General features: G+C 42.6%; 1 protein-coding gene and 1 non-coding gene across 3 annotated transcripts in view; both read left to right on the top strand.

The window, feature by feature from the left end:
* The window catches only part of Fam222b (family with sequence similarity 222 member B), a 63,972-nt gene that overhangs the window by 5,645 nt on the left and 37,399 nt on the right, over nt 1–20,928 (top strand). The gene's annotated exons all lie outside the window — the stretch shown is intronic.
* Nucleotides 13,600–13,706, top strand: LOC138831226 (U6 spliceosomal RNA). Its single transcript, XR_011373173.1, has one exon. It is a non-coding gene; the product is annotated as a U6 spliceosomal RNA (small nuclear RNA).

Below are 20,928 nucleotides of genomic sequence, written 5' to 3'. Positions count from 1 at the left end.
AACTCTGGGCCTGGCGCTGTCCCTAAGCTCTTCAGCTCAAGGCTAGCACTCTACCACTTGAGCCACAGAGTCACTTCTGGCTTTTTGCTTATGTGGTGCTGAGGAATCGAACCCAAGTCCTCGAGCATGCAAGGCAAGTGCTCTACCACTGAGCCACCTTCCCAGCCCCACTTCCTGTTTTCTGATGGTTTATTGGAGATAAGAGTCTCATGAACTTTCCTGCCCGGGCTGGCTTTGAACCATGATCCTCAGATCTCAGTCCCCTGAGTAGCTAAGCATGCAGGTGTGATCCACCGGCACCCGGCTTTTTGAACATATTTGTATGAAATATCTGTGCCTTGGTTTTCTGATTGATAAAGAATCATAATAGATGAACAACTAAATGGATTTAATATAAGGATTTATTTTATCTTTTATTTTTATTTTTGGATCCGGTCGTGGGGCCTGAACTCTGGACCTGGGCACTGTCCCTTGGCTCTTCAGCTCAAGGCTAGTGCTCTACCACTTGAGCCACAGTGCCACTTCCGGGTTTTTTCTTTTTGCTTATGTGGTGCTGAAGAATCGAACCCAGGGCCTCAGGCATGCAAGGCAAGCGCTCTACCACTGAGCCACCTTCCCGGCCCTAATATAAGGATTTAATGTGTTAATGCTTGTAAAGTGTTTAGAGCAGTATGTAATACTTTTTCACTGCCAAATAAACACTATTACTAGTATTTCTTGAATATACATTCACTTTGTACCCAAATTGTGCTGCTCAAGGATGATAATAATAGCCTCAGACCTGTGGCAGTTCACAACATAGTAGAGCAAACGAAGTATACAAAGTAATTGTAATAGAGGATCTGTCTAGTAACTCCATACCTGTAATCCCAGCACTTGGGAGGCTGAGGCAGGAGGATTACAAGATGACCATAATGAGTACAAGTGAGACCCTGTCTCAAAAAACCAACCAATGCCTGGCACTGGTGGCTCACACCTGTAATCCTAGCTGCTCAGAAGGCTGAGATCTAAGGATTATGGTTCAAAGTCAGCCTGGGCAGAGGAAAGTCCATGAGACTCTTATCTCCAATTAACCACCAGAAAACTGGAAGTGGAGTTGTGGCTCAAGTGGTAGTGTGCTAGCCTTGAGTGAAGAGCTAAGGGACAGCGCCCAGGCCCAGAGTTCAAGCCCCACAACCAACCAAAAAATAAAAAACAAAACACCTAAAACAACAAACAAAGTAATTGGGTTTGTTTAATCAGTTCTGTGGTATAAATGATTTTGTGTGTGTCTGTGTTTGTTTATTTTTGGTGGTGGTGGTGAATTGTAGATAAGAGTCTCACAAACTTTCCAGCCCTGGCTGGTTTTGAACCTTGATTCTCAGATCTCAACTTCTTGAATAGCTAGGATTATAGGTGTGAGCCACAGGCATCCAGCTGTATAAGTGTTTTGGTATTCCTAGATTTATTTATTATGTGCCTGTCCCGGGGATTGAGCTCAGGACCTGGGTGCTGTACATGAACATTTTTGCCTCAGCTCCACTAAAATTCTGGCTTTTTTGGGTACTTAATTGGAGTCTCATGGATTTTCCTGCCTGAGCTGGCTTCAATCCTTGATCCTCATATCCTCATATCTGAGTAGCTATGAGTTTAGGTATGACACCAGTACCTGGCAAGTCCTGGAATATTAAACTCATGGTCTTGTGTTTCCTTGGCAATGTATATGTGCAATGTCCCCAGCCTTATTTAGATTTAGTTATTTTCCAGGTAGAGTCTCTTGTTTTTGTTGGGCTGGCCTCTGATCTCAATCCTCCTATATATAGGTTCCTAAGTATTGTGGGGAATCACTGACACATACCATTATACCCAGCTTATAGATTTAGATAGGGGTCTTGCTATCTTTTTTCCCTGACTAGCTACTCCCTAGTAGTATCAGCCACCTTGCCTGGCTTTTTTTCTTTTTTTTAAATCCCTAAGATTAAACCCCAGGGGTTTGTACACGCTAGGCAAGTTTTTTTTATACCACTGAGCTAAGCCTCCAACTGAAGTCATAATTGTTTTGTATAGCATTAAAAATGGAGAAATGCTGCTTATCAGGCTGGCATGCCATAGTTATAAGATGAGTCCTGTTTTCAGAGATGTTAAAATGTGAAATTGTTGAATTGCAGTAGAATAAGGTGCGATTATTTTCAGTAAAGATATTGTCCATTGAAGTTTCATGACAGACAACATGCCCTTATGGTTGGACAAGAAAGATAGGTCATTCCAATTCAGCAGTAAAGTCGTAAAAGGGAGAGGACATTATTCATACATATATATGGCCCACCTTATCAGGAGAGGAGGAAATTAGCTAAGACTTTGGCAGAGTAACACTGTATAATGCAGGAAGCTTGGAAGGTTTTTAGAAGACATGTGAGTCTTAAACTTTTTTTTTCTTTTTACCTTTTTTCTTTTTAGGGCCTCATGCTTTTGCTTGTCTTTTTTGTTCAAGGCTGGTACTCTACCACTTGGGCCACATCTCTGCTTCCAGCTTTTTTTTTTTTTTTTTTTGGTTAGTCATGGGGCTAGGCACTGTCCCTTAGTTCTTCAGCTCAAGGCTAGCGCTCTACCACTTGAGCCACAGAGCCCACTTCCAGCTTTTTCTGTTTATGTGGTGCTGAGGAATCAAACCTAGGGCCTTATGCATGTGAGGCAAGCACCCTACCACTGAGCCACCTTCCCCGCCCATGCTTCCAGCTGGTTTATTGGAGATAGGAATTGCAAGGTTGGGCTGGAAGTGTGGCTTAGCGGTAGAGTGCTTGCCTAGCATGCATTAAGCCCTGGGTTTGATTCCTTAGTACTACATAAACAAAAAATAAATAAAAATTAAAAATAAAGAATTGCAGGGCTGGCTTTGAACCATGATCCTCAGATCTCAGTCTTCTGACTAGCTAGGATTAAAAATGTGAGCCACCAGTGCTGGCTGTACTTGATTTTGATCTCTTAAGACGAAGCAACTTTAAAAGGGTGATTCTAATGCTGGGTACTATATAATCCTAGCTACTCAGGAAACAGATCTGAAGACTGAGGTTCAAAGCCAGTCTGGGCAGAAGAGTAGACTCTTTATTTCCAGTTAACTACTCAAAAACCAGAAGTAGCACTGTGGCTCAAAGTGGTAGAGTGCTATCCTTGAGCAAAAGAGCTCAGGGACAGTCCCTGGGCCCTGAGTTTAAGCCCTATGTCTGACAAAAAAAGGTGATTCTAAACTAAGTATTATGATTCATACCTATAATCCCAGCATTTGGTAGGCTGAGGTAGGAGGTTTTAGTGTGAGGCTAGTCTGGACTATATAGCAGACTGTCTCAGCAAAAAAGCAGGGGGAGAGGCTGGGAAGGTGGCTCAGTGGTAGAGCGCTTGCCTTGCATGCTGAGGCCCTGGGTTCAATTCACCATCACCACATAAGCAGAAAAAGCCGGAAGTGGCGCTGTGGCTCAAGTAGTAAAGCGCTAGCCTTGAGCTGAAAAGCTGAGGGGTAGTTCCCAGGCTCAGAGTTCAGGCCTCACGACCGACAAAAAAAAAAAAAAAGCAGAGGGATAGCTTCTTTTTTTTTTTTTGGTCTGTCGTGGGGCTTGAACTCTGGGCCTGGGCACTGTCCCTCAGCTCTTCAGCTCAAGGTGAGCACTCTACCACTTGAGCTACAGCGCCACTTCCGGTTTTCTGGTGGTTTATTGGAGATAGGAGTCTCACGGTCTCTCCTGCCTGGGCTGGCTTTGAACCGCGATCCTCAGATCTCAGCCTCCTGAGTAGCTAGTATTACAGGCGTGAGCCACCAGCACCCGGCTGAGGGATAGCTTCTTAACACACACACACACACACACACACACACACACACACACACGGAAGCTTGTACACACACACACACACACACACACGGAAGCTTGTACACACACACACACACACACACACACACACACACACACACACACACACACACACACACACACACACACACACACACACACACACACACACACACACACACACACACACACACACACACACACACACACACACACACACACACGGAAGCTTGTTGTCCAAGCTATAAGGAAGCACAATGCTGAGTGTGGTATTAACCTGTCATCTCTAGTGATACAGATCAGCATAAGTAGGAGGATCATAGCCCAGGCATAAGGCTAGAGCATCACAACCCACCCATAAAGAAGCTAGAGGCATGGTTCATCAAGTGGTAGAATGTCTGCCTAGCAAAAATGAGCTCTAAAGTTCAATCCTTAGCACCACCCCCAAAAAACAAACAAATAAAAACACCTGTAAGCTCATCTACTTGGGAGGTTGATTTCTTTGGAGGATCATGAGTCCAGTCTAGCTTAGGCAAAAAGTTGAGATCCTATCTGAAAAATGACTGAAGCTAGGTGCTTGTGGCTCATACCTGTAATCCTAGCTACTCAGAGTAGGAGGCAAAGACCTGAGATTTTGGTTTGAAGCCAGCCAAGGCAGGTAAGTTTGTGAGACTGTCTCCAATTAACTACCAAAAAAAGCTAGAAATGGAGCTGTGGCTCAAAGCTAGCTTTGAGCAAAAAAAGTTCAGTGCCCCAGGCCCTGAGTTCAGGTCCCAGGACTGGCAAATACACACAAAAGCTGGACACAGGTTGCTCATGCCTGTAATCCTAGCTACTCAGGAGGCTGAGATCTGAGATTACGGTTCATTTTTATTTTTTATTTTATTTTATTTATTTATTTATTTTTATTTTTATTTTTTTGGTCCGGTCGTAGGGCCTGAACTCTGGGCCTGGGCGCTGTCCCTCAATTCTTCAGCTCAAGCCTAGTGCTCTACCACTTGAGCCACAGTCCCACTTCCAGCTTTTTTCATTTTGCTTATGTGGTGCTGAGGAATGGAACCCAGGGCCTCAGGCATGCAAGGCAAGCGCTCTACCACTGAGCCACCCTCCCAGCCCCTGAGATTACGGTTCAAAGCCAGCCTGGGCAGAGGAAAGTCAATGAGACTCTTATCTCCAAAAAAACCTCCACCAAAACTGGAAGTGGAGCAGTGGCTCAAGTGGTAGAGTGCTAGTGTTGAGCTGAAGAGCTGAGGGACAGCATTCAGGCCCAGAGTTTAAGCCCCATAACCAAAAACAAAACAAAACCAAAACCCAAAACCAACAAAACTAAAACAAAAAGGAGGATTGGGAAAGCATGGCCTAAGTGGTAGATTGCCTGCCCAGCAAGTGTGAAGCCCTGAATTTGAACTTCAGTAATCAAAGAAAAAAATCTATAAAATATATGGATAAGTGAGAATAAATGTGAGAAGCAAAATGGCCAAGCAAAGGGCTGAAGCTTTACAGCTGACCAGAGAAGAGATGTGTGAAGTCATTGCACTCTTGGTGAGAGGTGAATGCTTTCTTATATCTATTTTTGTCTTTTCACTGCCTCTAAAGATCTGATTATACGGAAGTGGCGCTGTAGCACAAGTGGTAGAGCGCTCGCCTTGAGCTGAAGAGCTAAGGGACAACGCCCAGGCCCAGAGTTCAAGCCTCACGACCGACAAAAAAAAAAAAAAAAGATCTGATTATAAGCCAGTCAGAGTTCTGTGATTTAGGGTAAGAAGGAATATAGTTTAACAGGAAAAGTATTGTTTTAAAATTAAAGATAAGGCCAAGTGCCGGTGGCTCACACCTGTAATCCTAGCTACTCAGGAGGCTGAGATCTGAGGATCACAGTTTGAAGCCAGCCTGGGCAGGAAACTCTGTGAGACTCTTATCTTCAACAAACTACTCAAAAAAGCCAGAAGTGGCACTGTGGCTCAAGTGGTACAGTGCTCCTCTTAAGCAAAATAAGCTCAGGGACAGTGCCCAGACCCAGAGTTCAAGCCCTCAGGACTGGCCAAAAACAAAAACATTTAAGCCTGTGCTTGATAATTTATGCTTGTATTCCCAGCTACTTGGGAAATAAAGATTGAGATTTGAGGCCAGTCAAGGTAAAAAGGCAAGACCTTGCTTTAGCAAACTAATCAAAACTAGTCAGGCATGTTGGCACACACATGTGAGCCTAGCTGCTTAGGAGGTTATAGAGCATAGGTAGGAGGATTGTGGTTTAATATTGGCACTGGGCAAAAGCATGAGATTCTATCTGAAAAATGAAAAAAATTTAATATAAGGAAGGAAATTGGTAATCAGATTTGATAGCTCTGTTTTAAAATGCTAGTCTAATATTTAACTGTTTAATGGGAAAATGTAGTTCCTAGCAAAAAGTGAGTTAGCCAGGTATCAGTGGTTTATGTCCATGAGCTTAGCTACTCAGGAGTTTAAGATCCAGAGGTTATTACTTGGAAGCTAGCCTGACCAGAATAGTCTTCAAGATTTCATCTCCAAAGTAACTGGCAAAAAGCTGGACTGGGCAGGGTACCGGTTTCTCATGTCTGTAATCCTAGCTTTCAGGAGGCTGAGGTCTGAGGATTGCAGTTCAAAGCTAGCTCAGACTGGAAAAGTCCCTAAGACTCTTTTTTTATAATTTTTTTGTGCCAGTCCTGGAGCTTGAACACAGGACCCCAAGTACTATCCTTGAGCTTCTTTTGCTCAAGGCTAGCACTCTTACTTGAGTTACAGTATTACTTCCAACTTTTTCTGTTTATGTGGTACTGAGGAATTGAACCGAGGGCTTCATGCATGCTAGGCAAGCACTCTACCACTGAGCCATATTCCCAGCCTGTCTTGTGAGATTCTTACCTCCAGTTAATCACAGAAAAACCCAGAAGTGGCACGTGGCTCAAGTGGGTAGAGTACTAGCTTTGAGCAAAAGAAGCTAGGAATAGTGCTCAGGCTGAGTTCAAGTGCCGGACCAGCAAAAAATTAAAAAAAAAATTGATAGAGTAAGGTTTTTTGGATATAGGGTAATGATGTGAATCGATTTGTGATTATAGTTGCTATTTATAGGGGTGTCAAGACCATTTGATGGCTCTTGGACAGGTGTGGTGATGGTAGAAGAGCTGTAAAAAGGTAAACCGATTATTTTTTTCTTTTTTATCCGTTTTAGTGCTTGAACTCAGGGCCTGGGTGTTGTCCCTCAGATTTTCAAGGCTAGTGCTCTACCACTTGAGCCACAGCTCTGCTTCTGTCTTTTTTTTTTGGGGGGGGTGGTTAGTTGGAGATAAGAGTCTCACAGACTTTCCTGCCCAGGATGGCTTCTTTTTTTTTTTTTTTTTTTTGTCGTGTGGCTTGAACTCTGGGCTTGGGCCCCGTCCTTGTGCTCTTCAAAGAGCTCAAGACGAGCGCTCTACCTCCAGGATGGCTTTTAATTGTGATCCCCAGATCTCAACTACTGAGTAGTTAGGATTACAGGAGTTAGCTTCAGGAGCCCAGCGTAGATGTATTTTGAGAATGAAGTCCATAAAGCCTACTTTGGACATGGTCATAGCTAGGGTATGAGATGAAGACAAATTATGGATAGTTTCTAAATTACTGACTGGAAATAATAGATAAGTAAATGGTCTTCCTCTTTATTGTGATGGGTCAGACTGGCAGAATATATTTGTCAATGGTTTGGTTTTAGTCAAACCACGTTTAAGATGCTTGAAATAGAGATGTAATACAGAGAGTTGGATAGAAAAATTTTGCATTTCCTAGAAGTCTGGGCTAGAATTAAAGAATTGGAAGTCATGAACATGTAAATAGAATGTGAAATTATAGAATTAAGATATCACTCAAGGATGGTGTGTGACTGGGACAGAGATTTGAATAAGACAGGTAGGTGGGAAACAGGAAAATTAATTATACAAGTGAAGAAATGTTTTAGATGCTGGGTATAATGGCCTGTACCTGTAAACTCAGCACTAAGGAGGTGGAGGCAAATGGATCTGGAGTTTGAGACCAACTAGTAGTGAAATTCTGTCTCAGGATTAGGAAAAAAAGTGTCTCAGGAAAGAGTGGGCAGGTATAATAAATACTATTGAAAGTGAGATTAAAACAGAAAAATGCCCTGTGGGATTTGGTAGCCTAGGGACTACCAAAAAACCCCAATTCATCCGAATAATGAAATGGAAGTTTGTAGGAAGCGAGTTGGGAAGCTAAAATAAGCCTGGGATAATTTATGAGTATGTTTGTGTGTGAGTGTGTGTGTGTGGGGGGAAGGTCCTAGGGCTTGAACTTGGCCTGAGATTTTTTTGCTCAAGGCTGGTGTTCTACCACTTGAGCCACAGCTCTATTTCTGGTTTTTTGGTGGTTAATTGGAAATAAGAGTCTCATGGACTTCCCTGCCCAGGATGGCTTTGAACCTCAATCCTTAGGTCTTCACCTCCTGAGTAGCTAGAATTATAGGAGAGAGTCGCTGGGGCCTGGCTGAGCAATTATTTTCTTTTATTGGTCATGGGGCTTGAACTCAGGGCCTAAGCCCTGTCCCTGAGCTCTTTTGCTCAAGGCTAGCCACTTTCAGTTTTCTGGTGGTTAATTGGAGATGAGTCTCATGGACTTTCCTTCCTGGGCTGGCTCCTCGATCCTTAGACCTCAGCCTCCTGAGTAGCTAGGATTACAGGTGAGGGACACCAGTGCCTGGCTTGTGGAAGCCTTTTGTTTGTTTTTTTGTTTTTTTCCTTTGGCAGGGTGTAGCATATGCAAGGGAAGTGCTATTCTCCCCAAGCTATATCCCCAATCCTTGTTTGTTCTTTTTGTTGTTGTTGTTTGTTTTTTCAGTCATGGGGCCTGAACTCTGGGCCTGGGTGCTGTCCCTCAGCTCTTCAGCTCAAGGCGAGTGCTCTACTGCTTGAGCCACAGCACCACTTCTGGCTTTTTTTTTTTTTTGCTTATGTGGTGCTGAGGAATCGAACCCAGGGCCTCATGCATGCAAGGCAAGTGCTCTACCACTGAGCCACCTTCCCAGCCCCTTGTTAGTTAGTTTGTTTGTTTTTGGTCAGTCGTGGGGCTTGAACTCTGGGCTTGGGTGCTGTCCCTGTGCTCTTCAGCTCAAGGCGAACACTCTACAGCTTGAGTCACCTTGCCATTTCTGGTTTTCTAGTGGTTTATTGGAGATAAGAGTCGCACAGAGTTTCTTGCCTGGGCTGGCTTTGAACCTCGATTCTCAGATCTCAGCCCCTTGAGTAGCTAGGATTATAGGTGTGAACCACCCGTACCCGGCTTAGAGCGTGTTTGATATTTGAAAAAAGCCTTTGCTGTGTTACTTAGGTCAGCCTACAACTCCTGGACTCAAAACAATCCTGTTTCAGCTTCTGGAGTAGATGGAATTATAGATGTGTGTCACTGTACTTGCTTGCTCACCTGGAAGTCAATTTCTTTGAAATTTTCTATGTCATTGTTACTGTCCTTATTTGTATTCTATTTAGTTATATATATATTATATATATATTATATATATATATATATTTTTTTTTTTTTTTTGGTTGGTCTTGGGGCTTGAACCCTGGGCCTGGGCATGGTCCCTCAGCTCTCCAACTCAAGGCGAGCGCTCTACCACTTGAGCTACAGCGCCACTTCCGGTTTTCTGGTGGTTTATTGGAGATAGGAGTCTCACGGTCTCTCCTGCCCGGGCTGGCTTTGAACCACGATCCTCAGATCTCAGCCTCCTGAGTAGCTAGGATTACAGGCGTGAGCCACCAGCACCCAGCTTTAGTTATATATTTTTGTTGAAGTTGATTTGTTAATTATTATTATTATTATTATTTGGGGTCCGTTCATGGGGCCTGAACTCTGGGCCTGGATGCTGTCCCTCAGCTCAAGGCTAGCGGTCTTCCACTTGAGCCACAGCGCCACTTTCCGGCTTTTTTGCTTATGTGGTGCTGAGGAATAGAACCCAGGGCCTCATGCATGCAAGGCAAGCGCTCTACCACTGAGTCACCTTCCCAGCCTTGTTAATATTTTTGTACTATTGTTTTAGGTGGGTTGATGATCACTTAAAATCCAGTTTCAGCCAAGTGCTGGTGGCTTATTTCTGTAATCCTAGCAACTCAGGAGGCTCAGATATGAGGATCATGCTTGGAAGCTAGCCCAGGCAGGAAAGTTTGTGAGACTCTTCAATAAACTGTCAAAAAGCCAGATGTGGAACTGTGGCTCTAGTGGTAGAGCACTAGCCTTGAGCATAAAAGGTTAGGGACAGTACCCAGACTCTGAGTTCAAGCCTCAGGATCGGCACAAAAAAACCCCAAAATATCTCCTGTTTTCACTAGTGTTATGGGCAATACAGACAGTGGATGAGTGGTTAAGAGTTAAAGGTTAGTCCTTGGTCTTGGAAAAGCAGACGACCTTGACTTTGGTCATAGGATGTATCAGTTTTCTCAACTGTCAAAATGAGGATAACAGGACCAGTTTAGCTCAGGTGGGTGGTTGTGAGGCATGACTACTAATGAAAATAATTGTAAAACACTTTTGCAAGTTAAAGTGTGATATAAATGCTAAATAATAGTTCTTTATTGGGATGTTGTGAAAATTAGCAACATGATGTCTGTTAGAGGCTTAAGTTCCTTTTGAGAAAGGTGATATATTTTTATAAATACTATTTGAGAAAAAAATAGTTTAGAATTTGGGAAAAGATACTGTTACCCTAATTTCTGGAATATAGTAATCATGGATATCATGGAACCATAATGAGGCAACTTCTTATTAAAGACATTTCCCCATAGATTTTATTATAGAAGATAGCTCTTTCAAGAGTTTTATTCTCTTTCCTTTTTTTTTTTTTTTTTTTTGTGTGTGTGTGTGTGTGTGTGTGTGTGTGTGTGTGTGTCGGTTGTGGAGCTTGAACTCTGGGCTTGGATGCTATCCCTCAGCTCTTCAGCTCAAGGCGAGCGCTCTACCATTTAAGCCACAGCACCACTTCCGGTTTTCTAGCAGTTTATTGGAGATAAAGAGTCTCACAGACTTTCCTGCCCGAGCTGGCTGGCTTTGAACTGCAATCCTCAGATCTCAGTCTCCTGAGTAGCTAGGATTACAGACGTGAGCCACGGGCGCCTTGGCTTCCTTTTTTTTTTTTTTTTTTTTTTTTTAACCATTACTAGGGCTTGAACTCAAGGCCTTTCACTTTTGCTTAGGATTTTTTTCTGCTTAAAACTAGTGTAATATCACTTGAGCTACATCTCCACTTCCAGCTTTTTCTTGGAATTGGAGATAAGAGTCTTTCAGATTTGTCTGCTGTGGCTGGCATTGAACTTTGATCCTCAGATCTCAGCCTCCTGAATAGCTAGGAATAAAGGTATGAGTCACTAGCACCTGGCTCTTCTTGGCTTTTTGGGCCAAGTAAGATACAGATAACACCTTGTAAAAGTTCTAGTGCTAAATTTACAGAGACGGGGCTGGGAACGTGGCTCAGTGGTAGAGTACTTGCCTTGTATGCATGAGGCTCTAGGTTCGATTCCTCAGCACCACATAAGCAGAAAAAGCCGGAAGTGGAGTTGTGGCTCAAGTGGTAGAGTGCTAGCTTTGAGCTGAAGAGTTGAGGGACAATGCCCAGATCCAGAGTTCAGGCCCCATGACCGGTAAAAAAAAAACCCCACCAAAAAACAATTTACAGAGACTAGTAAAGGTGGTTTGTTGTCAATATTTAAAGCATCACAACCAATCACTAGAACACTTACACAAACATATTGAACATCTTTTTTTTTTTTTGGTCGGTCTTGGGGCTTGAACTCTGGGCCTGGGTGCTGTCCCTCAGCTCTTCAGCTCAAGGCTAGTGCTCTACCACTTGAGCTCCAGCGCCACTTCCGGTTTTCTGGTGGTTTATTGGAGATAGGAGTCTCACGGTCTCTCCGGGCTGGCTTTGAACCGTGATCCTCAGATCTCAGCCTCCTGAGTAGCTAGGATTACATGTGTGAGCCACCAGCGCCCGGCTATTGAAAATCATTTTAATTCATTGTAGGCAACACCATAAAGATACTTTAATGCAAGTTTGGTGATAATTTCAATTAAGGATTTGAGGAAGGATATAGTACCATTTAAGTGAAACTGTTTTTATTCCATATCTGAGATAATAAATTAAATATAGATTGTCGTTACCTATAATGAACTTGGAAAATACTTGAAATTTTAATCTGTGGAACTAAGTTTTTCTTAGCCTTTATAGTGGCATTAACAATAGAAGAAAATCAGGATGTAGTCTAAAATCAATGAGGGGAAATTGAAATGGTTAAGTGATAGATTGCTCAGCACTTTATCCTGTTCATTTGATATCTGTGTATTGTTTTCAGTACAGGGACTTGTGTGTTGCCAATTTTAGAATAAAGTGACTTCAAGAAACTAGTTTACATAGGTTGAAACTGAATCTTTTTCTTTGGAATTAGAGTTCTCCTTACTCCGTATCTCTGTGTCAAGGAGAAATAGAAGGTTAAGGTTTCTTTCCTGATTAATGGGAAGATTGTGTTAGCTTTTGCAGCACACAGACATGATGACTAAAAATGGGGTACTTGAATGGCCTGATTGCATAGCAAAGACAGTTGAGTAAGCTTACTTTCTTGTAGATGTTTTAGTTTTGAGGTTATAGTAAAACTTAGCTTTGGTCATCTTCCTTACTACAGTTCAAGAATTGACTTGTTCATATGTAAAGGTTCATCTATATTCTTTATTTTGGTGCCAGTACTGGGGCTTGAACTCAGGGCTTACCATTTTCACTTAGCTTTTTCATTCAAGGCTGATGCTCTGCTACTTGAGTCACAGCTCTACTTCCAGCTGTTTTGGTGGTTAATTGGAGATAGAAGTCTCTTAGACTTTCCTACTTGGGCTAGCTTTGAACTGTGGTCCTTAGATCTCATCTTCTTGAGTAGCTAGAGTTGCAGATGTGAGTCCCTGGTACCCAGCTCACTTCTAGCTTTTTGGTGGTTAATTGAAGCTAAGAATTGTACAAACTTTACTCCCCAGGCTGATTTTGAACTGTGATTCTTGTATTTCAGCTTTCTTCTCCTTCTTCCTTCCTCCTCCCTCCTCCCTCCTCTCTCTTTCCTTCCTCCTCTCTCCTTCCTCCTCCCTCTTCCCTCCCCTCCCTCTCTTCATCCTCCTCCTCCTGTTGTGGAGCTTGTACTCAGGGCCTGGGTGCTGTCTCTGAGCTTTTTCTTTCTTTTTTTTTTTTTGGGTACAGTCGTGGGGCTGGAACTCTGGGCCTGGGCGCTGTCCCTCAGCTCTTCAGCTCAAGGCTAGCACTCTACCACTTGAGTCACAGTGCCACTTCCGGCTTTTTTCTTATGTGGTGCTGAGGAATCGAGCATGCAAGGCAAGTGCTCTACCACTGAGCCACCTTCCCAGCCCCATCTCTGAGCTTTTTCACTCAAGGCTAGTGCACTACCATTTTGAGCCACAGTTCTACTTCGAGTTTACTGGTAGATAATTGGAGATAAAGATTGTCATGTACTTTCCTGCTTGCGCTGATTTCAAACACCGATCCTCAGATCTCAGCCTCTTAAGTAGCTAGGATTACAAGTGTGAGCCAGTAGCACCTGGTGATTTCAGTCTTCTGAGTAGTTAGGACTACATGCATCAGCAGTAATTTTTTTTTTTTTAAATTGGTCATGGGGCTTGAACTCTGGGCCTGGGTGCTATATCCAGAGCTCTTCAGTTCAAGGCAGGCATGCTACTACTTGAGCCACAGCACCACTTCCGGTTTTCTGTGGTTAATTGGAGATAAGAGTTCATGGATGTGTTGGCTTCGTCAGTACATATACTAAAATTGGAACGATACAGAGAAGATTAGAATGGCCCCTGTGCAAGGATGACATGCAAATTCATGAAGCGTTTTTTTTTTTTTTTTTTTTTTTTTTTAAAAGAGGGGCTGGGAAGGTGGCTCAGTGGTAGAGCACTTGCCTTGCATGCCTGAGGCCCTGGGTTCGATTCCTCAGCACCACATAAGCAAAAAGAAAAAAAGCTGGAAGTGGCGCTGTGGCTCAAGTGGTAGAGCGCTAGCCTTGAGCTGAAGAGCTGAGGGACAGCGCCCAGGCCCAGAGTTCAAGTCCCACGATTGACCAAACCAAACCAAACAAAACAAAAAATAAAAAAAGAAGTGTGCAGGCAGCCTATTGCATCAAATGCTAACATGGTGTTTAGTTAAATTAATTGCTTGCTTTGGTTATTTGAGCAATGGTAAGCTTCTTTTGTCTCCTTCCAAAGATACATAGAAAAGCTCCTTCTGTCCAAAGTAAAGTGTTGGCTCGGTGTTGGTTATAATTTGCTCTTTCTGGCTGGCATAGCCTCCTTTTTGTTTTCTGTCTTCTGACAGATTATAAGATTGTGGGAAAACAGCGTCCAGGGCTTTTTCAGGAACAGTGCCATTTTATCTACAGGAGAAGCCATTGGTTTTGGCATTAGATAGAGGAAAATTGGCTCTATTTAAAGATGCCAAATCATGCTTGATTCACAAGTTGCTGTCTCATTTTTGTCTATGTATGTGAAACTTTTTGAGGATACTGGCTTTTTACTCTTTCTACCATGAACTACCCAATCAATATGAAAAATTAGCAATTTTTCCTTTCTCTCTAACTCTGTCCCTCAGCACACACAACCCAAACATTCTAAACCACAGCCAAAGATGGAGCAGGCATTTTAAAGATAAGGGAGAACTGGGCACCAGTGGCTTATGCTTGTAATCCTAGCTACTCAGGAGGCTGAGATCTGAAGATTGTGGCTCAAAACAAGACTTTTATCTTTAGTTAACCACCAAAACACGAAGTTGAGCTGTAGCCTTGAACAGAAAAAGCTAAAAACAGCATCAGGCTGTTTCAAACACTTGTACACACACTTATAAAAGTTAGGGACAGGGCTGGGCACTGGTGTCTCATGCCTGTGATCCTGGCTTCTCAGGATGCTGAGATTTGAGGATCAAGATTGAAAGCCAGCCTGGGCAACAAAGTCCCCATAAGACTTTTTTTTTTGTTGGTCGTGGCGCTTGAACTCTGGGCCTGTGTGCTGTCCCTCAGCTTTTCAGCTCAAAGCTAGCACTCTACCTCTTGAGCCACAGAGGCACTTCCAGTTTTCTGGTAGTTTATTGGAGATAAGAGTCTCACAGACTTTCCTGTCCGAGCTGACTTTGAACTGCAATCCTCAGATCTCAGCCTTCTGAGTAGCTAGTATTACAAGTGTGAGCCACTGGCTCCCGGCTCCCATGAGATTCTTTTTTTTTTTTTCTTCTTTTTTTTTTTTTATTGTGAAAATACTGTACAGAGGGGTTACAATTACATGGGCAAGATAATGAGTACATTTCTTATCAAGCATTGTAGCCTCCTCCTTTTTTTTTAATTTAATTTTGTGAACATACTGTACAGAGGGGTTACAATTACATGGGCAGGATAATGCGTACATTTCTTTTTTTTTTTTTTTTTTTTTTTTTTTGTCGGTCGTGGGGCTTGAACTCTGGGCCTGGGCGCTGTCCCTCAGCTCTTCAGCTCAAGGAGAGTGCTCTACCACTTGAGCTACAGCGCCACTTCCGGTTTTCTGGTGGTTTATTGGAGATAGGAGTCTCACGGTCTCTCCTGCCCGGGCTGGCTTTGAACCGCGATCCTCAGATCTCAGCCTCCTGAGTAGCTAGGATTACAGGCGTGAGCCACCAGCACCCAGCTTTTTTTTTTTTTTTTTTTTTTTTGTCGGTCATGGGGCTTGAACTCTGGGCTTGGGCGCTGTCCCTCAGCTCTTCAGCTCAAGGCGAGCGCTCTACCACTTGAGCTACAGCGCCACTTCCAATGCGTACATTTCTTACCAAGCATTGCAGCCTCCTCCTTTGTTTCCCCTTCCCATCCCTTCCCATCCTCCCCCCACCCCTCCACCCAATACTGCCCCCCCCCACCAAAGTTGTAAAGTTCATTTTCGGCATAACGACTTGTACATCTCATTGCTGCAATGGGTCCACCTGTATCCCTATTTAAACGATTTTTTTTTCCCTTCCCCTCCACAGATTATACCAACATCAAATACAGTGAAAGCAGGGGTTATACCGTGGGGGAGGGACATACAAAGCAACAAAGAAATCATCTTATAAATGTGTTAGAAACAATCGCATGAAAGAAAAAAAAAACATTTGAATACATATCTTAGGGTTCATTTCCCTAACATCAACTTATCTTACCTTTTCTGCTTGACTCAGACAGATACTAGTTATTGCAAATAAGGTAAACCATGGGACCTATGTTTCTTTGGGCCTGGCTTACTTCACTTAATATAATTTTTTCCACGTCTTTCCATTTCCTAACAAATGGGACAATGTCATTCTTTCTGATGGAGACATAGAATTCCATTGTGTGCCGGGCGCTGGTGGCTCACGCCTGTAATCCTAGCTACTCAGGAGGCTGAGATCTGAGGATCTCGGTTCAAAGCCAGCCCGGGCAGGAGAGACCGTGAGACTCCTATCTCCAATAAACCACCAGAAAACCGGAAGTGGCGCTGTAGCTCAAGTGGTAGAGCGCTCGCCTTGAGCTGAAGAGCTGAGGGACAGCGCCCAGGCCCAGAGTTCAAGCCCCACGACCGACAAAAAAAAAGAATTGTGTGGAAGTGGCGCTGTAGCTCAAGTGGTAGAGCGCTCGCCTTGAGCCGAAGAGCTGAGGGACAGCGCCCAGGCCCAGAGTTCAAGCCTCACGACCGACAAAAAAAAAAAAAAAAAAAAAAACTGCTTTCAAAAAGAATTGTGTGTGTGTGTGTGTGTGTGTGTGTGTGTGTGTGTGTGTACACGTATATATATGTATATGTGTATGTATATATATATATATATATATATATATATATATATATATATATATATATACCACATTTTCTTGATCCATTCATCTACTGAGGGACCCATGAGATTCTTATCTCCAATTAACCACCAGAAAACTAGAAGTGGCGCTGTGGCTCAAGAGGTAGATCACTAGCCTTGAGCTGAAGAGCTGAGGGACAGTGCCCAAGCCCAGAGTTCAAGCCCCATGACTGACCAAAAAAAAAAAAAAAAAAAGTCTTATGGACTTTACTGCCCAGGCTGACTTTGACCATGATCCTCAGATCTCAGCCTTCTGAGTAGCTAGAATTATTGCATGAGTTGGTGGACTCCTGGATACTTGTCTGTTTTTCTAATAGATTGCTTCATGCCCATAATAATAGATTGCTTCATGCCCATAATCTTTCAAATGCTGCTAAACCTGTAATCTCCATCCTCTTGCCTCTATCTCCTGGGTGCTGGAATTACAGGAATACAATGACCTTTTATTATCATTTTTTTCTGGAGACTACATCTTAACCTGTTGTCCAAGCTGATCTTGAACTTGTTTACTCAATCAGTTCTCCCACTTTTTTAGCTATTATGAATATTAGTACTGGTGATTGACTCAAGGCCTTGTACACACTAGGCAAGCATTCTTCCACTTGAGCTACATTTCTAGCCCTTGGCTAGTGTGTGTGTGTGTGTGTAAGTGTGTAAGTGTGAGAGAGTCCAAATAATTTTATTGTACTAGTACACAATGTGCAAGGATAGGATTAATTGTGACATTTCCACACATATATATACAATGTATTCTAATCAGTTTTACTCCTCTTATCATTAGGACCTCTTCTCCCTTCCTAAAACAATTTCAACAGGTTTCCTTGTTTGTTTTTATACCTGCAAAAAATCTACTTGAACCATATGCATCCTCATTTACCCTCCCTTGTTATTGGCTAATGTTTTTTAAAATGCACCTTAAAGACAAATGTATATCTCATTTATTTCTTTTTGTCTATGGGGGCTAATAGAGTTTCTGGCATATAGGAACACACTTAAATGTTGGGTAAAGGGAGTAAGTGAATGAACAAAATGATTCCCAAAGAAACCATGAATTGATTTTATACTCCATTGTTTAAAGAGAAAATGCAGCCACTTAAATAAGAACACAGGCAAAATCAACAATTAAAGAACATTTTGTAGCCAGTATAAGAGTTCATATCTGTAGTCCCAGCACTCGGTGGGCTGAGGCAGAAAGGTAATTTTTAGTCTAGTCTAGGTTACTGGTGATACTGGGAAACTCAGAATCTTGTGCCCTTACTCTGCTTTCTGGCCCACAGCAGGTACTCTCCCATATGAGCCATACCTCCAGCCTTGGCTTTTGTTTTTTTGAGACAGGGTTTTGCTCTCCATCCTTGGTTGGCCTCAAATTTATAATCCTCAGCCCCTACCTCCTGAGCAGGGATTATAGGCCTGTATTTGTGTATGTGTCTTGGTGCTTGAACTCAGGTTCTGGGCGCTGTCCCTCAGCTCTTCAGTACAAGGCTAGTTAATTGGAGATAAGAGTCTCCTGTAGCTGGGAGCCAGGGGCTCACGCCTGTAATCCTAGCTACTCAGGAGGCTGAGATCTGAGGATCATGGTTCAAAGCCAGCCCGGACAGGAAAGTCCGTGATGCTCTTATCTCCAATAAACCACTAGAAAACCGGAAGTGGCGCTCTGGCTCAAGTAATAGAGCACTTGCCTTGAGCTGAAGAGAACAGGAACAGCGTTCAGGACCAGAGTTCAAGCCCCACGACTGACCAAAAAAAAAAAAAAGTCTCCTGGACTTTCCTGCCCAGGCTGGCTTTGAACCATGAACCTCAGATTTCAGTCTCCTGAGTATATAGGATTACATGTGAGCCACCAGGACCAGCTTGTGCAATTTTGATTGCAGTAAAGTAAGAATCAAAGTCAGTATTTTTTTGTTTGTTCATTCTTTGCTTGTTATAAATACCTTCAAATATACTCAAGAAACAACAAGGTACCAATTGATTTGGCTAGCCAGATGTTACCTAAACTAATTGTCAGGTCAGCTGGTAGATGTGTTCCGTCTCTAAAAAATGTTTATTTTTTAAATTTTTTTTAATGTTTATGTTTTAATATCTTTTGCTGATTATAAAAGAAAGATGTTAAACATAGAAAGCTTAAGAACAATGAAAATTTTGTAATTCACTTAACTATTAAAATAATAAAATTTATGTATTTTATTTCTTTAAATATAGAATAAAAGAAATTTAATAAAAAACTTATCCTTCACTCCTTCATACTTCTTTTTTTTTGGGGTCCAGTCAGGGGGCCTGAACTCTGGGCCTGGGCGCTGTCCCTCAGCTCTTCAGCTCAAGGCTAGTGTTCTACCCTTGAGCCACAGCACCACTTCCGGCTTTTTTCTTTTTGCTTATGTGGTGCTGAGGAATCAAACTCAGGGTTTCATGCATGCAAGGCAAGCACTCTACCACTGAGCCACCTTCCCAGCCCCTCCTTCATACTTCTTTTATCTTTCTGTCCATGGTAACCACTTTGGATAAATTAGTGTGTATATATATTCAGGCATTTTCTTGAATCTGTACTCATATAATATTCTATATACTTACAAAATAGGGCTGTAGATACAGCTTAGTGGTAGAATGCTTGTGCAGAGGCCTTTGGATTGATCCCAAGGACCTTAAGAAAAACAAAAGACAAGCTTGAAGTGGAAGTGTACAAAGCCAGGCTAGGCAACACAAGGTAGGAATATACACATTACATATACACACTACACACACACTCACATATACTACATGTACTACATTCTATCTCTGTCTCTCTCCAGAACCTGGAGCTTGAACTCTGCCTGGGAGATGCTTGCTGAGTTCTTTTACTCAAGGCTAGCACTCTACCACTTGAGCCATAGCTCCACTTCTGCCTTTTTGGTGGTTAACTGGAGATAAGTCTCAAGAGACTTTCGTGCCTGGATTGGCTTTGAACCATGATTCTCAGATCTCAGTCTTATGTGTAGTTAGGATTACAATGCCCAGTGGGAATATTATTTTATAATACAATCTGCCAGTATCTAAAATAATTAAAATTTTCATATCTTTCTTCTTATATGGGACCTAACAAAAGCTAACTAATGAAACACCAATGAAATTCTGTTTAAACAAGATAGTGCCAGGTGCTGGTGGCTCATATCTGTAATCCTTCTTACTCAAGAGGCTGAGCATTAAGATCACTGTTCAGAGACAGTCCAGGCAGGAAAGTCTATGAGACTCTTTAACTAACCACCAAAAAAGCTAGAAGTAGAACTGTAGCTCAAGTGGTAAGCAACAGCTTTGAGTGAAAATGCTGGAAGTAGAATTGTAGCTCAAGTGGTAGAGCAACAGCTTTGAGTGAATATGCTAATAAGCAAGAGTACAAGACCTTGAGTTCAAGCTCTAGTTCTCAAGACCATCCCCCCCCCCAAAAAAAAATCTTAATTCTAGTTAGAATTGAGCTGGTCTTAAAACTGGCTGTCATATACTTTTTTTCTATCTTTCAGGAAGATTAAAGCTATTATACATTAAATACTTTGAGCTCCACATAAGGTGCTACTAAAATTGAAATCTTTATTTTTTTCTTTGAATTAGGATTTTGTTATGTTATATACCCAGGCTGGCCTCCAACTCCCTATCCTCCTACCTTAGACTTCAGAGTGCTGGGTTTATATACCTGAGCTACCACCCCAGCCAGAGTTTTGTTTTATTCTTATTTAATTTTTTTTCAAGGGGGGTGTTGATGGGGGTACCCATGTTAAAAACTCTGTTCTAGGGCTGGGAAGGTGGCTCAGTGGTAGAGTGCTTGCCTTGCATGCATGAGGCCCTGGGTTCGATTCCTCAGCACCACATAAGCAGAAAAAGCTGGAAGTGGTGCTTTGGCTCAAGTGGTAGGGCGCTAGCCTTGAGCTGAAGAGCTGAGGGACAGTGCCCAGGCCCAGAGTTCAGGCCCCATGACCGACAAAAAAAAACAAAAAAAAAACCCAAACAACTCTGTTCTACTGGAAAGCACATTCTCATCCTGTGGTGGTGGTGGTGTGTTTGTGTGTTTCTGGTGATTCAGTTCAACATCTCACAACCACCCTACCACTGGAGTGATATCTGCAGTCTTATTTTAAATTACAGTAGTATGTGGGAAAGGTTTTACCTTATAATGTAGATATTTAACTTTGTAATTGCAAGAAGTTGGTGAACAAAAGTGACAACCTACATAACAACTTGACTTCCTGGACTACTGCTTTCTGGTCTCCTCTGTCATCTCTT

The sequence above is a fragment of the Dipodomys merriami genome, unplaced genomic scaffold (assembly GCF_024711535.1).
Source record: "Dipodomys merriami isolate MVZ:Mamm:240054 unplaced genomic scaffold, mDipMer1.0.p SCAF_19, whole genome shotgun sequence".
NCBI lineage: Eukaryota > Metazoa > Chordata > Mammalia > Rodentia > Heteromyidae > Dipodomys > Dipodomys merriami.
Note: the sequence above shows the minus strand (reverse complement) of the source record. Positions and strands in the feature narration are given on the sequence as shown.